This window comes from Phyllostomus discolor, chromosome 1 (genome assembly GCF_004126475.2).
Source record: "Phyllostomus discolor isolate MPI-MPIP mPhyDis1 chromosome 1, mPhyDis1.pri.v3, whole genome shotgun sequence".
Lineage (NCBI taxonomy): Eukaryota > Metazoa > Chordata > Mammalia > Chiroptera > Phyllostomidae > Phyllostomus > Phyllostomus discolor.
In genome coordinates this window covers 117,977,341-117,995,125 of record NC_040903.2, presented here as the reverse complement: position 1 = coordinate 117,995,125, position 17,785 = coordinate 117,977,341, and the positions used below count along the sequence as shown (strand labels likewise).

Here is a 17,785-nt window from a genome sequence, read left to right as displayed (position 1 = left end):
GTCCATTTTTAATTTTATCAGGTATCTCCATACTGCTTTCTACAGTGGCTGCACCAGCCTGCAGTGCAAAAGGTTCCCCTTTCTCCACAGCCTTGCCAGCACTTGTTGTTTGTTGATTTATTGACAATGGCCATTCTGGCAGGTGTGAGGTGATACGTCACTATGGTTTTAATTTGCATTTTTCTGATGATTAGTGATGTTGAGCATCTTTTTATATGTCTATTGGCCATCTATTTGTATGTCCTCTTTGAAGAAATGTCTGTTCAGGTCCTTTGCCCGTTTTTTAACTGGGTTGTTTGTTTTTTTTGTGTTGAGTTTTGTAAGTTCTTTGTGAATTTTGAATATTAACCCCTTAAGAGATGTATTGGCAAATATGTTTTCCCATTCTATGGGTTATCTTTTTATTTTTTGATGATTTCCTTTGCTGTGTAAAAACTTTGTAGTTTGATATAGCCCCATTTATTTATTGTTTCTTTTGTTTCCCTTGCCTGGGAAGATATATCTGATAAAATACTTATATAAGCATTGTCTGAGGTTTTGCTGCCTATGTTTTCTTATAGGATTTTAATGGTTTAGTGTCTAACATTTAAGTCTTTAATCCATTTAAAATTTATTCTTTTGTGCGGTATAAGAACATGGTCTAATTCCAATTTTCTGCACTAGTTTTCCCAACACTGTTCATTGAATAAAGAGTCTTTAGGCTATTGTATGTACTTGCTTACTCTGTTGAATATTAATTGACTGTACAGGTGTGGGTTTATTTCTGGGCTCTGTATTCTGCTCCTTTGACCTTTGTGTCTGTTTTGATGCCAATACCATGCTGTTTTGATTACCATGGCCTTATACTATAGTTTGATATTAGGTAGTGTGATTCCTCCAACTTTCTTCTTCTTTCTCAGGATTGCTATTGATATGCAGGGACTTTTGTGGTTCCAAATAAATTTCTGAAATATTTGTTTTAGTTCCGTGAAGCATGACATTAGAATCTTGATAAGCATTGCATTGAATCTATAGATTGCTTTGGGTAGCATGGACATTTTAATGATGTTAATTCTTTCTATTCATGAACATGGTATGTGCTTCCACTTATTTGCATCTTTTTCAGTGTCTTACAGTTTTTTGAGTACAGGTCTTTTAATCCCTGGTTAGGTTTATTCCTAGGTATTTTATTCTTTTTGAAGCAACTGTGAATGGAATTGTCTCCTTAATTTCCTTTTCTGTTAGTTTATTATTGGCATATAAAAATGCAACTGATTTCTGGATACTAATTTTGTATCCTGCTATTTCCCTGAATTCATTTATCAGTTCTAGTGGTTTCTTGGTAGAATCTTTGGGTTTTTTAAATGTACAGTATCGTGTCATCTGCAAATAAAGACGGTTTTACCTCTTGCTTTCCAAATTAGATGCCTTTTATTTCTTCTTCTTGTCTGATTGCTATGGATAGGACTTTCACTACTACTATGTTGAATAAGAGAGGTGAAAGCAAACATCCCTGTCTTGTTCCCAACTTTAAGGGGAACACTTGTAGTTTTTATCTGTTGAGTATGATGCTAGCAGTGGGTTTGTCATATATGGTCTTTCTTATGTTTGGGTATCTTCTTCCTATTCCCACTTTGCTGAGAGACTTTTTTTTTTTTTTGTCATAAATGGGTGCTAGATTTTATCAAATGCTTTTTCTACATCTATTGATATTGTCATATGGTTTTTATCCTTCATTTTGTTAATGTTGAATCACATTTATTGATTTATGAATGTTGTTCCAAACTTGTATTACCAGGATAAATCCCACGTAATCATGGCATATGATCTTTTAAATGCACTTGTGTATTAAGTTTGCTAAAATTTTGTTGAGGATTTTAGCATCTATGTTCATCAGGGATGTTGGCCTATAATATTCTTTCTTTGTAGTGTCTTTTTCTGGTTTTGGAATTAGGGTAATTCTGACTTTGTAAAATGAGCTTGAGAGCCTTCCCTCCTCTGTAACTTTTTTGAAATAGATTGAGAAGGAGAGGTGTTAGTTCTTCTTGGAATATTTGGTAAAATTTGTTTGTTGGGAGTTTTTTGATTACTGCCTCAATTTCACTAGGTATAATCTGCCTATTCAGAATCTCTGATTCTTCCTGATTTAGTTTTGGAAGATTGTATGTTTCTAGGAATTTATCTATTTCATCCATGTTGTCCAGTTCTTTGGCATATAGTTTTTCACAATATTTTCTTACAATCCTTTGTATTTCTTTGGTGTCAGTTATTTCTCCTCTTTCATTTCTGATTTTATTTATTTGGGTCCTCTCTTTTATTTCTTAATGATCTGGCTAGAGGTTTGTCAATATTGTTTATCTTTCAAAGAACCAGCTGTTAATACTCATTGATCTTTTGTGTGGTTTTTTTTTTAGACTCTGTTTCATTTCTGCTCTTTTATTATTTCCTTCCTTCTACTCACTTTGGGCTTTGTTTTTTGTTCTTTTTCAGGTTCCTTTAAGTGTGAGATTAGATTGTTTATTTGAACTTTTTCTTGTTTTTAGAGATAGGCCTGTAATGCTATGAATTTCCCTCTTACGATTGATTTCTCAGTGCCCCAGAGATTTTGATTGTTGTATCCTCATTTTCATTTGTTTCAAGGTATCTTTTGATTATTTCCTTGATATCATTGTTGATCCATTCATTATTTAATAACTTTTTTTTAGCTTCCATGTCTTTGTTGCTTTTCAGTGTTTTTGTGATTGATTTCTAGTTTCATAGTATTGTGGACAGAGAAGATGCTTAATTTGGTTTCAAACTTCTTAAATTTTTTGAGACTTGTTTTGTGTTCTAACATGTCTATCCTAGAAAATATTCCATGTGTACTTGAAAAGTTTGTATATTCTGCTGCTCTGGGGTGAAATGCTCTGAAGATATCAATTAGATCCATTACTCTTGTGTGTCATTTAAGGCCATTGTCTCCTTGTTGATTTTCTGTTGAGAAGATCTATCCATTGATGTCAGTGGTTTGTTAAAATCCCTGAGTATGACTGTATTTCTGTAAATTTCTCCCTTTATGTTCTTCAGGATTTGCTTCACGTATTTAGGAGTTCCTGTGTTGGGTGTGTAAACGTTTATTAGACTTATATCCTCTTGTTGGATTATTCCCTTTTTTATTATGTTATGTCCTCCTTTGTCTCATAAACGATTTACATTTACGGGGATTTTGATGGATGCATTCTTAATGCCGTTTTATTGTTAGGTAAAATGTTTTCCTGTTTTTTTTCTTTCTCTTTTTCTTCTTAAATTAAACCCTTTAACATGTGTTACAGTACTGGTTTGGTGTTAACAAACACTTTTCACTTTTTCCTATCTAGGAAGCTCCTTATTTCTCCTTGGATTTTAAATAGTAGCCCTCCTAGGTAAAGTAGCCTTGGTTGTAGTTCCTTGCTTTTCATCATCTTGACTATTTCACACCACCTCCTTCTGGCCTGAAATGTTTCTGTTGAGAAATCAGATGACAGTCTGATTGGTGCTTCCTTGTATGTAACTATGTTCTTTTTTCTTGTGTCTTTTAGGATTCTCTCCTTGTCTGTAAGCCTTGTCATTTTAATTATGATGTGTCTTGGTGTAGGCCTCTTTGGGCCAACTTGTTTGGGAGTCTCTGTGCTTCCTGGACTTGTGTGTCTTTTTCTTTCATTAGATTAGGGAAGTTTTGGTCATTATATCTTCAAATAGATTCTCAATACCTTGCTTACTCCTTCTTCTGGTATTCCCATGATGCAGATGTTGTTATGATTCATGTTGTCCAAAATGTTTGTTAAGCTCTCCTCATTTATTAAAATTCTTTTTTATTTTTCATGTTCTGCCTGGGTGTTTTTTTTTCTACCTTGTCTTCTAAATCACTGATTTGATCCTTTGCTTCATCTAACCTACTGTTTATTCCTTGCAGTGTATAATTTATTTCAGATATTGCATTCTTTATTTCTTATTTGTCTTTTTTTAAAAGATTTTACTTATTTATTTTTAGAGAGGGAAGGGAGGGAGAGAGAGAGAGAGAGAGAGAAACATCAATGTGCGGTTGCTGGGGGTCACGGCCTATAACCCAGGCATGTTCCCTGGCTGGGAATTGAACCCGTGACACTTTAGTTCGCAGCCCGCGCTCAATCCACTGAGCTACGCCAGCCAGGGCTCTACTTGTCTTTTTTTTTTTTTTTTTTTTTTGCAGATTCTATGTCTTCTTTCATGCTATTGAATATCCTTATAATTATTACTTTAAATTATCCAATAAGTTGCTTGCCTCCATTTCATCTAGTTCTTCTGCAGAATTCTCTTGTTCTTTATTTAATTTGGGTCTGTTTCTTTGTCTTCCGATTTTGGCTGCCTCTTTGTGTTTGTTTCTGTGTATTAGGTAGATCTGTAAAGACTCTGGTGTAGACCTTTGTCAGATGCTGATTGTGACTAGTCCTGGACAGCCTGTTTGGAGCTATCAGCAATGCACAGCTTGTGGCTGCCTCTGATGGGCTTGTGTTAAGAAAGAATCAGGCTGCATACCGAGGCCAGATTTTACCAGCACTGGGCTTAAGGGAGGGTGAGCTATAGCCTTGAAGCTTCCAGAGATCTGCCTTAGTTGTTAGTTATTGATATAGCCTCAAGCTGTACTCAGCTTAAGCTCCACAGCTTGGGGCAGAGTAATTCCTGTGGGCAGGGGTGTTGCTTTCCCTCAGGCTGATGCCTCTTGGAGGGGAGTGCTCTGCCTCAGAAAGTTGGCTCCTACAGTATGGGGAGTGACTCAGCACAGAGATCCTGGCAGTTCTGTCTCTAGAGCCACTGGCCCCAGACTCTTCTCATGTCTCTAGTCCACTCTGCCCTTCTTTTACCAGAGCCCAGGGTAAGTGGCTGCAAACAGAATTTTGTGCATTGGCCCTTTTTGAGGTTCTCTGTGTCTCCAGCCATTTCTCCTCAGCAGACAGAAACTTGAGGGCTTTTCACAGGTGGATGTTATCTGGGTTCCTTTCCCAGCTCTGATGCTTTCGGCTGGGGAGCCCAACTTACGGTTTAGACCCCGCACTTCTCAAGGGGAACCCCACCCAGCTTGTGCAATATTCCTCTGGAATTCTAGCTGCCCACTGTGGGAGCCCAGCCAGCCCTGTCATGACTCTACTCTCCCTGACAGTCATGTTGTGGTAAAGTGGTTTGTTCTATTTGTCAGTGGTTATAAGGCTTCTTTTCAGCTAGTGTCCAGTTGGTTATTCAGGATAATTTCTTTACACTTTAGTTCTAATTCCAGATTGGTCCTAGGAGAAGGTTAGTGTAGCTTCCCCTTACTCTTCTGCCATTTTGTGTCCTGCACATATCTTCTGTAAGTTGCTTTTATTAACATTACACTTTGAGATTTATGTATGTTGATACCTGTAGATCTGGTTCACTAATTTTCATTGTAATATAGTATTAAATCATATAATTATAACTAAATATTCATTCTTCTATTTATGGACAGTAATATTTCTTATTTTTTATTATTAAGAGTGGCATGAATAACTTTCTTGCATGTCTTTTAAGCATATATATAATAATTTCTCTAGTCAGTGACTTTCAGACATTTTTTTAGTCATAATCTATGGTAATAAATAAGATTTATACAGAAACCCAATTATTAAATACATATTTATATGAGTACATTATAAATAATATAAACAGGCATTCTTTTGAAACTATACCTACCCTTGTTGTAATTTGTTCTGGTATAGCCTATTTGATTCTATTGTATCTGATTAAAAAATATTGGTCTCAAAAAAAGATGTTGGTGTCAACCTACTGAATTGATTTCTTGAACAGTAAAAAACTGGTTGCAACCTGCATTTGAACAACAATGGTCAATGGTGGATACTTGGGAGAAACTCACTGTGTGGCAGGATTATGCACATTATTTCTCTTTATTAGATATCTCTAAGTTTTTCCCAAGGTGGTGATACCAAATTACATTCCCATCAGCATAACCTGAGAATTCCTTTAACTTCACATCTTTGGTGACACGTGATGCTGTCAGACCTTTTTATTTTTGCCAGTCTTTTAACTATGACATTGTATTTCATTGAGGTTCTATTTTGAATTTCCAGTGAGGTTGAATGCCTTCCATTTTGTTTTCTTTTTTGATATTGAGATTGCCTTTATTCTGAATAGCTCTATTCTTTGACCATTGTAAAAATACTTTTTTTCCTTTCCCAGTTGGTAAAGAAACATTTCTTTTGGTTTTGTCTTTTGAGGAACAGTAGTAAAAATCACCAAAAGTTTTCTTTATTGTTTTGGGTTTTGTTTGTTTGTTTGAAAAATTCTTTATAAGCTGCAGACATAAAGACATTTTTCTATATTGTCTAACAAAAGTTTGAAAGTTGTTTTTCACATGCAGGTGTTTCATCTATTTGGAATTGATTTTTAGCTGTAATGTGAAGTTGAAATCCAATTTCATTTTTTTCTCATTTATTTAAAAGTGAATTTTTTCTGTCTTTCCCTCTTTCCTTGGTAGTGTTTCCCTTTAACAAAATAAATATCCACATATGAATGGTTGGTGCCTGACCTCCCTGGCCTGTTTAACTGATATATATCCATGTTTCAGTGTAACGACACTCTCTTAATAATTGTAACTTTCTACTATGTTCTAGGAGCTAGTAAAACAAGGCCCCCAATCTTCCTTTTCATCCCCTTTCCTTCCTTTCTCAAGCTAACTTCCTTCCTTCCTTATTTTTAAAAAACATCTTGGTCCTTTCTTCTTATGCATACATTCTAGAAATAGCAGGTTAAGCTTCGTGCATAATCCTACTGGTCTGTTTAGAATATCTTTGAATTTGAAAACAGTTACTTTTTTATGATGTTGAGCCTTCAATATCATAATATGAACATGTCATTAATATGAATGACAATGTTAAGAGCACATCTCTCAGTTCATTTATGTCTAATTATGGTTTTATGCTTTTCTCCATAGAAAACTTGTTTTTTTGTTTCATTTTGTTTAGATTTCTTTTTTATTTATATATTTTATTGATGATGTTGTTACACTTGTCCCATTTCCCCCCTTTATTCTCCTCCACACCCCCTCCCACCCACATTTCCCCCCTTTAGTTTATGTCCATGGGCCATATATATAAGTTCTTTGGCTTCTACACTTTCTATACTATTCTTAACCTACCCCTGTCTATTTTCTACCTACCATTTATGCTACTTATTCTCTGTACCTTTTCCCCTCTCTCTCCCACTCTGACTCCCCTCTGATAACCCTCTGTGTGATTTCCATTTCTGTGGTTCTGTTCCTGTTCTAGTTGTTTGCTTAGTTTGTTTCTGTTCTAGTTGTTTGCTTAGTTTGTTTTTGTTTTAGGTGTGGTTGTTAGTAACTGTGAGTTTGTTGCCATTTTACTGTTAATAGTTTTGATCTTCTTTTTCTTAGATAAGTCCCTTTAACATTTCATATAATAAGGGCTTGGTGATGATGAATTCCTGTAACTTGACCTTATCTGGGAAGCCTTTATCTGCCCTTCATTCTAAATGATAGCTTTGATGGATAGAATAATCTTGGATGTAGGTCCTTGCCTTTCATGACTTGGAATACTTCTTTGCAGCCCCTTCTTGCCCTCAAGATTTCTTTTGAGAAATCAGGTGACAGTCTTATGGGAACTGCTTTGTAGGTGACTGTCTCCTTTCCTCTTGCTGTTTCTAACATTCTCTCCTAATCTTTATTCTTGGGTAATGTAATTCTGATGTGCCTTGTTGTGTGCTTCCTTGGGTCCAACTTCTTTGGGACTCTCTGAGCTACGTGGACTTCCTGGAAGTCTTTCCTTTGCCAGATTGGGGAAGTTTTCCTTCATTATTTGTTCAAATAAGTTTTCAATTTGTTGGTCTTCCTCTTCTCCTTCTGGCACCCCTGTGATTCAGATGCTGGAACATTTAAAGATGTCCTGGAGGTTCCTAAGCCTCTCATTTTTTTGAATTGTTTCCTCATTCTTTTCTGGTTGAATGTTTCTCTGTTGCTTCTGGTCCATGCTGTTGATTTGAGTTCCAGTTTCCTTCCCATCACTGTTGGTTCCCTGTACATTTTCTTTTATTTCACTTAGTATAGCCTTCATTTTTTCATCTAGTTTGCGACCATATTCAATCAATTCTGTGCGCACCCAGATAACTAGTGTTTTGAACTGTGCAACTGATAGGTTGGCAATCCTTCGTTGCTTAGTTGTATTTTTTCTGGTGCTTTGATCTGTTCTTTCATTTGGGCCATATATTTTTCTCTCAGCATGCCTGTTATGTAGTAAGGGGCGGAGCCTTAGGTGTCACCAGGGCAGGACAAACTATGTTGCATTGTGACGCTGTATATGGGGTAGGAGTCCGAGAGGGAACAGTGGTGTTTGCTCCACTACCTGTCTGTTTTCAGTCACTTCCCCCGCTACCCACAATCAAATTGGGCCCTTCTGGTGCTGATTCCTGGGTGGGTGGGCTTGTGTACATTCTAAGACCCTATGAGTCTCTCCAATGAACTCTCCTGTGAGGCTGGGAGTTCCTCCCACTGCCGCCTCAACCCCCACAGGTGTTTCAATCAGACATTTGAGGCTTTGTTTCCCTGCAGTGAAACTCTGGGTCCCGAGGTCTGTCTCATTCCCTAGTTGTCCCTCCCAGTTTATCTGCATCCAGTCCACAATCCACCACCTCTCCGGATCCACCAGCTGCAGCCTTGCCTTCCCCATCCACCAGCCGCCACTTTGTCACCAGTCCTCTCCGCCTGTCTGCTCATCTCTGCCCCTCCTGCCAGCCTGGATGAATGTTTCTTCTTTTCCTCTCTGGTTGTTGGACTTCCATACAGTTTGATTTCCTGTCAGTTCTGGTTGATTTTTGTTTTTAAATTTGTTGTTGTCCTTCTTTTGGTTGTGTGAGGAAGAACAATATGTCTGTCTGCACCTCCATCTTGTCTGGAAGTTGGGACCATTTTGTTTAGATTTCTTCCCAGATATCTTATAGTTTTTGTTTTTGTTGTTATTATAATTTTCTTTTGGTCAGAAATAGATTTCCTACTATTACTAGTATCTGGAACCACAGTTGATTTTGGTTCATTGATCTAATATCTAGCAACCTTGCTCTAACACTTAGTAATTCTAATACTGTATCTGCAGATTATCTTGGGTTTTTTATTTAGACAATTATAATTTTTTGCAAACAATTATAATTTTTCCCTAATCATTGTAGATTTTGTTTCTTGTTTGACTGAATTTTTAGTTTGACTGAACCCCTAATACAAAGTTGGGTAAAGAAGTAAAAATGTCGTTTTTATTTATTTATTTTTTAAAAAATCTTTTAAAGATTTTATTTGTTTACTTTTAAACAGAGGGAAGGGAGGGAAAAAGAGAGGGAAAGAAGCATCAATGTACAGCTGCCTCTTGAGCACCCCCTACTGGGGAACCTGGTCCACAACCTAGACATGTGCCCTAGACTGGGAATTGAACTGGCACCCCTTGGGTTCACAGGGTGGTGGTGCTCAATCCACTGAGCCACACCAGCCAGGTTCTGTTTTTTATTTTGAAGAGAGCACATCACTACCTATATTTGGTAAATGCCATTTATTAGTCTGGAAAAAATTATTTTCTATCTTTAGTTTGCTTAGAGTTTATATTATGAATGTTTGTTGGTTTTGTTAAATGATTGTTCTGTACTTCTTGGATGGATCATATGGATTCTTATTTGACAATTAAGTTTGTAAATTATAAGATTTTATAATGATAAGTTATTCTAGCATTTTTGGCCATTATGTATATTATAGGGTATGGTTTATATACATTCCTGATTTTGCTTGTTAATATTTTATTTACAATATTTATTTATTTATTTATTTATTTATTTATTTATTTTGGATACTGGTCACTTTATTTTTGTATCCATAACATAGCACCTAATACATTTCAGTAAATATTTGTTGACTATTTTTGTTCCATACATTTGGCTTTAAAGGAAATTGTATGCCATTTTATATATTTACAATGCTTATTTTTCCTTTATTTATTTATTTTAAAAATTACTTTATTGTTCAATTATAGTTGTCTATATTTTCTCCCCACCAATCACCCCCAACCCCAGCCAAATCCACCTCCCTCCCTTGCTTCCACCCTCCCCCTATATTTATATCCATGTTAATAAAAGAGATTGGCCTGTAATTTCTTTTTACTGCTCTTTTCTGGTATGAAGTTCATACTAGCTTCATGAAATACATTGTGGGTGCTTCTTACTTTGATATTTTATGATTCCTTATTTTGATTTCTTATTTATTATAGACCTCAATTTATATGAAGTAAAGAAGATCTGTTCCTTGAATATGTATAGAACTTATCTGTTAAATAATCTGTGTAGTTTTAAATTATTGAACTCAGTAGTAATAGTGGACATTGGTTTTGATATGTTTTCTCTCATCAAATTTCATTTTCTTTTTCTAGCTGCTCTATTTGTAGTCATATCCTCCATCACTTCTAATAATGTATTTATACACTCTTTTTTCTGGATCAGTGTTACCTGAAGGTTGTTTATTTTACTAGTAGTTTTAAAGAACCAGCTTTTGGCTTTATTGAACCTCTCTCGTAGCTTATTATTCTGTGGATTTTTGTTCTTATCTCATTTCCTCTATTTCTTTCTACTTTTGTGCTGGATACTTTATACATTAGTTTTCAGTCTTTTTTATTTTCTAATACAAGCTGTTGAGGCTATAAATTTCCCTCTAAGAACCACTATAGTTTCTTCCCACAGGTTTTAAAATTTAGTGTTTTTATTATCAGTTAGTTCTAATACTTTCTGGGTTACATTATGATTTCTTCTCTGACCCATGTGCTGTTAAGTATATTTAAAGTGTTTGATACAGATTTCTTTTTTTTTTGTCATTCTTTTCTTATTTATTGCATTGTGGCCAGTCGATGTGTATTATATGTAATTGGTTCTTTGACATTTGTTGAACTTTGCTTTATTGCCTTGTTAATATTTATAGGCAATACTTACTATTTGCCTAGTATGTGGCCAGCATTGGAAGCTATTTTTTAGGTGTACATAAACATAAAATTGATGCATCTTCTTGGGAAATTGCTCCTTTCATCATTGTGTATTATATATCTCTATTGCTCACTCCTCCATTGAGCAAGTGTTTTGTGAGCCGGGGCTGTATACCGGGCACTGTTCTAGATATGTAGGTATGTATCAGGAAGCTAATAATAGTTCTTGCCTTAACATTTACTTAGTATATTGTTAATACCAGCTTTCTTTTGGTTTCTTTTCCCTGGTATATATCTTTTATTCCTTAACCTTTTACAATTTTTAAATTTTTACATAATTTCAGAAATGTTGCCCTGGTATAAAGAATTCCCACTACCTGTTAGTCAGATTTCCTAAATGATATAACAAGACATTGTTAAAAAAATTGAAGATGTGACTCCTTGTCTAACTTAGAATCTGAGAATATAATTTCTAAGCAGAGAATTTGGTCTATTATACTAATTGTGATTACTGATATGTTTAGATTTATCACTTCAGTATTGCTCATGCTGTTTGTCCTGCTTTTCCTCTGCTTATTTGCTCTTATGCCTTATTTCAGGTTAATGACATTTTCATTATTTTTTCTTATTCACTTTAGTGGTTATTCTTAACATTTTAAAATATACCCTTGACTTAAATTATACAAGTTAGTTAATACACATCCATACCATTCTCTCAAATAAGGACCCCAGGATCATTTAATCCAGTAAACCCATCCCACTTTACATGTTTTTGTTGCCTAGTATTTTCCTTTTATGTTTTTACTCTCAAAATTAGATGTTTCAATTGCTGGTATTTTCAGTCAATACTTACTTGGACTTACCCATATGTTGGTTTGAGCTTACCACTTCTCCCAAAATATATACTTTAGATAAAGGTCCTTTAAGATGACTTTGGTGGTAATGAACTCCCTCAGTTTTTGTCTAATAATGTATTTATTTTGCTTTTAATCATGATTTGTTGTTTGACGTGGCTGACAGTTATTTTTCTTCCAGATGTGTAAAGCTCTTATTCCATTGTCTTTGGTCTTCTATTATTGTAATTAAACTGTCTATTATCATTATTGTAGACAGTCTTCTTTGTCTTCCTTTAGTTGCTTTTAAGAGTATAGGATTTCTTTTTTAATTCCTTCAGACTCACTATGTTGTGTATAGATGTGGAACTATATTATTTCACCAATTTAAGACACATTTTGCCCATATTTCAACAACTCTGAAATCTGGGTATGTCTTACCATCTATGGCATCTTTTTTTTAATCCTCCCCTGAGGATATGTTTATTGATTTTTAGGGAGAAAGGAAGGGAGGGAGAGAGGTAGAAAACTTGATGTGAGAGAGAAACATTGATTGGCTGCGTCTTGCACATGCCCCGACCTGGGATCGAATAGAAAACTGAGGTATGTGCCCTGACTGGGGATGGAACCTGCAACCTTTTGGTGCACAGTATGATGTTTCCGGGCCAAGGCCAATCTGTGGCATATTAAAACCACTATTGATAGGCTACAGTAATTTCATTGCTTGAGTATGTGTGAATTTGGTTATAACTGTTTATACTATTGTCATTTCAATTGTTAGTACATGTTTTGAATTTAACCACTGTTCAAAATGTATTTAAAGGATTACATCATGATTTAGCATTAAAATGAAACTTTAATCCATTAAAAATGACATGAAACTAGAGTAGCAAAGTTATAAATTTGATATTATTAGAGATTTTTTATTGGAGGAATGACTGCAATTTCACATTTTCTTGCTAATTAGTAATGAAATACTTTCAAAGGAAGATAACCAAGTTTGGTGAGACTGTCACATTCTGTTGCTGAGATAGGCTCAGATAATTTGTTTATCACATGCCAAATAATGCAGCTGAAGGCAGGAGAAATTGAGCAAACTCCTTGGAATAGATTAAGAAATTTCAAAGTAACAGGAGGCTGTCTGAATAACTCATGGTGGCGTGTTAGCACATTCATGTTGTTATAACAAAATACTACTGACTGGGCAGCTTATAAACAACAGAAATTTATTTCTCACAGTTCTGGAGTCTAAGAAGTCCAAGATTAAGGTGGTAGCATGATGGCATTCTGGTAAAAGCCCTCTTCCTGGCCCATAACTGGTACCTTTTAACTGTCTTCACATAGTGGAAGAGGCTAGAGGTCTCTGCAGGGTCTTTTTTATAAGGCACTAATCCTATTCGTGAGGCTCCATTTCATGACTTAAGCATGTCTTAAAGTCCCCACCTACTAATACCACCATCTTTGGGGGTTTGGATTTCAACATATGAACTTGGGGAGACACAAACATTTAGACCACAGTACTGGTGTTTCTTGATCAATATCAAAACATACAGAATGGGATCAGCTTGGAAGAAATCCTATAGACAGTAATAGAGCACACTTTTAGTATATGCTGCATCACCAATGCGTTTGATGGCACAGAAGACAATACTGTCTGAACATCATGGACATTATTGGTTACATAGTGTTTCAGAAGGTGGACTCTAAATGTGCAGATTTTTCTCCACAATTTATTGAGATATAATTGAGATACAGTAAAAATGAACAGATTTTAACTGTATAGTTTATTTTTAAATATGTAAATATTTTCATGTGACTATCACCCAGATCAAGAGAGAAAACTTTGTATCACTCCAGAAAGTTCTCCCGTGCCTCTTTCCACTCACACTGTCTTCCCCTGCCCCAGAACCTTCCTGACTTGTATTTTCATGGATTAGTGGTGCCTGTTTTTGAACTCTTTATATGTGTGTGTATATAAGTGTGTACTCGATTGTGTACTAAACAAGTGTTTTGATATTCATCCATTTTATTGTATTTATCAGTAGTTTTTTTAATTGCTGAATTATACTTACTGTCTAAATATAATACAATTTGCTTTTTAATTCTGTTTACAGGCATCTTGGTTATTTCCAATTTTTGATTCTTACAAATAAAACTGCTGTAACTATTTTTATAGTATTTTATTTATATATTTGTTTTGTTGAACATATACCCTCATTTCTCTTAGGTAAATACATAGGAGTGTCATTACTGAGCCATAAGGGATGGATGTCTAAATTTATTAGAAAATGCCAGTCACATGAAGTGATTATTATACTCCCACTAATAGTAAATGAGAGTTCTAATTGCTCTGCATCCTTGCCAGTGTTTCACATTGACAGTCTTTATAATTTCAGTGATTCTGTGATTCTCATTATGGTTTTATTTTGTGGTTTCTTGATGACTAATGATAGTGAGTATCTTTCATGTATTTATTGGCTATTCTGACATACCCTTTTGTGAAGTATCAGTGCAAGTCTTTTTCCATTAAAAAAGTTGGATTACTTATCATTTTGTCATTGAGTTGTAGTAGATCTTTATTCTAGATTCAGGTTCTTTATTTGATAATTGTATTGAGTGTATTTTCTGCATGGCTTATCTTTTTGCTTTCTTAACAGTGTTTTTGCTAGGTCAAAGCTTTAAATTTTTGTGAAGTATAATCTGTCAATTTGTTTCCTTTCATCCTCAGTGCCTTTTGTCTTGTCCAAAAAGTCTTTGCCTTATCCCCGTATCACAGTATGTTGTTTTCTTCCAAATGTTTAATAGTTTTACCTTTCACGTTAGGTCTGTGATTCATCTTTAATTAAATTTTAGGTACAGCGTGAGGGAGAAGTAATGGTTCATTTTTCCCACGTAGGGATATCTATTTCTGCCATCAACTTTTATTGCAAACGTATTGCTTTCCCCATTGAATTAAATGGATATTTTTGTTGAAATTGAGTTATAATCAAACGAGTCTTTTTATGGACCTTCTTTTCTATTCCATCTATTTGTCTACCCTTTTGTCAAACTATACTGCCTTACAGTAAGTTGAGATACTTTGGGAGTTCATTTATTTAATGAATTTATTTTGCTTAATTTTTATAATATGCATAAGAATGATATTTGGTTAAAAACATGGTTCAGTAAATCTATAAGAACTCTTTCAGCAATAATGATATATAAATTCTGAGTCATAGATTATTTTATTACTGGTTAATTATGAGTTAATTTTCATCATATGTAAAATAATTATAAGATGGTATCTTAGATATGATTTTCTAAAGTATATTTTATTAACTGTGCTATTACAGTTGCCTCATTTTTTTCTCATCTTTATTTATTCTGCCCTGTACCCTACCTTCCACCAGGATTCCTCCCCCTTAGTTCATGTCCATGGGTCATACACATAAGTTCTTTGGCTTCTCCACTTCCTATACTATTCTTAATCTCCCCCTGTCTCTTTTGTACCTACCATTTATGCTTCTTGTTCCCTGTACCCTTTCCCCCATTCTACCCCCTCCTCCTTCTCCGCTGATATCCTCCATGTGATTCCAGTTTTGTGATTCTGTTCCTGTTCCAGTTGTTTGCTTAGTTTGTTTTTGTTTTTGTTTTTTAGTTTCAGTTGATAGTTATGAGTTTGTTGTCATTTTACTGTTCATAGTTTTGGTCATCTTCTTTTTCTTAGATAAGCCACTTTAACATTTCATGTAATAAGGGCTGAGTGATGATGAACTCCTTTAACTTTACCTATCTGGGAAGCACTTTATCGGCCCTTCCATTCTAAATGATGTTTTGCTGGACAGAGCAATCTTGGATGTAGGTCCTTGCCTTTCATGACTTGGGATACTTCTTTGCAGCCCCTTCTTGCCCTCAAAGTTTCTTTTGAGAAATCAGCTGCCAGTCTTATGGGAACTCCTTTATAGGTAACTGTCTCCTTTCCTCTTGCTGCTTCTAACATTCTCTCCTTATCTTTAATCTTGGGTAATGTAATTCTGATGTGTGCTTCCTTGGGTCCAGCTTCTTTTGGACTCCCTGAGTTTCCTGGACTTCCTGGAAGTCTATTTCCTTTGCCAGATTGGGGAAGTTTTCCTGCATTTTTTTTCAAATAAGTTTTCAATTTGTTGGTCTTCCTCTTCTTCTTCTGGCACCCCTATGATTCAGATGTTGGAATGTTTAAGGTTGTCCTATAGGTTTCTAAGCTTCTCTTCATGTTTTTGAATTCTTACCTTCATTCTTTTCTGGTTGAATGTTTACTTCTTCCTTCTATTCCAAATTGTTGATTTGAGTTCCAGTTTCCTTCCCTTCCCTATTGGTTCCCTGCATATTTTTTTTTATTTCACTTTGTATAACCTTCACTTCTTCTATTTTGTGTCCATACTCAGCAATTTCTGTGAGCATCCTGATTACCAGTATTTTGAACTTTGCATCTGATAGGTTGTCTATCTCCTCATTGCTTAGTTGTTTTTCTGGAGTTTTGATCTTTAATTTGGGCCATATTTTTTTGTCTTAGAGTACCAGTCTGGCAAATGTTTCTTCCTTAACTCCTTGTGGGACTCCCATGCAGTTTGATTTTCTGGCAATTCTGTTTTTTTGGTTTTTGTTTTTACATTTGTTGTGTCCTTCTCTTGGTTTTGAGGAAGCAAAGCTTATCCACCTGTACCTCTATCTTGACCAAAGTCGCCCATTGATATGATTAAGTATGGTAATTTTATTGGCATACCTAATATTTGTGTTTCCTGAATCTGCAGATTCATATCTTCTATTAATTATGGGAAAATTTGAGCCTTTTGTATTTTCAAATATTACTTCCTTCTGTTTTCTCTTTCTACGTTTTAAACATCTATAAGCATAGTGTGGATCATCTTGTTCTATTCTTTGTTTCTTAAAATTTTCATCATTCCCATTTCTCTGTGCTACTTTTTTGCATTTTTTACTACTACTTTTAAAACTTCTATTTATTTATTTTTAGGGGAAGGGAAAGAGAAGGAGAGGGGGAGAAACATCATTTTGTAAGAGAAATATCAGTCTGCTGCCTCTCACATGCCCCTAACTGGGGAGCTGGCCTACAACCCAGGCATGTGCTCTGACCAGTCTTGGCTCACAGACCAGTGCTCAATCCACTGAGCTACCCCAGCCAGGGCTTCACTACTTCTTTAGTGCTATTTTTTAGGTCATTAACTGTCTCCTCAGTTTTGTGTAATCCGATTTTCAGTCCATCTATTGAATTTTTAGTCATAACCATTATTTTTTGTTTCTAGAAGTTCAGCTTGGGTTTTTTTTAATGAACATTCAGATTGCTTTATTTATAGTAATCATTTTGTCATGTTTTGATTTCTTTTATTTCTATAGTAGTTTTTCTTTTTATATATTTGTAAGATTTTATTTATTTATTTTTAGAGATGGGGAAGGGAAGGAGACAGAGAGGGAGAAACACGTATGGTTGCCTCTTGCAGCCGACATTCCAGGAATCGAACTGGTGGCTTTTCACTTTGCAGAACAATGTCCAACTGAGTCACAATGGTCTGGGCTCTGTAATTACTTTAAACATAGATATTCCGGTTCTACATTTGCTTCCTGAAGTTTCTGCTGACTCTTGCTCATGATAATTTTTTTTCACAGGTTAAGTAGTTCGGGATAGTCAGGATGTTGCAAAGTTTGAGTTGAGTTTGTGTCTTTTCAGAGAGTTTTTCCAAGGGTGCTAGGGGCACTAATGCTAGGGACCACTTTTTATGAGGAGTCTTGTTAGGTCATGCATGAGATGTAACTATGAACTACAAATTTAAGTGAGGAAAGGCCTGCGGTTATGAAGGTGAAGCTTCTTTTTTTTTCATATCTAGTGTATCTATCTCTTCTAGATTATTAATGCTACAAATCTCTGTAATCGGAGTCTCAGTGCCTGCTTACTGGTCTCATTTCTAATTCCCTTTTATTCTTTCTTTGTGTGGGGAAATTCCAACAGTGCATAGA

The 17,785-nt window shown here is 35.2% G+C and overlaps 1 protein-coding gene across 12 annotated transcripts in view; it reads left to right on the top strand.

The window, feature by feature from the left end:
* LRRC49 (leucine rich repeat containing 49) overlaps positions 1–17,785 on the top strand; it is a 165,318-nt gene that overhangs the window by 35,741 nt on the left and 111,792 nt on the right. The window contains exon 1 of one of the 12 annotated variants that reach the window (XM_036028591.1): positions 11,600–11,604. The exons of the other annotated variants lie outside the window; for them this stretch is intronic. The gene's annotated coding sequence lies outside the window, so the exon portion shown is untranslated. Of the gene's footprint in view, positions 1–11,599; positions 11,605–17,785 lie in introns of those variants that run through there. 12 annotated transcript variants of the gene reach the window in all.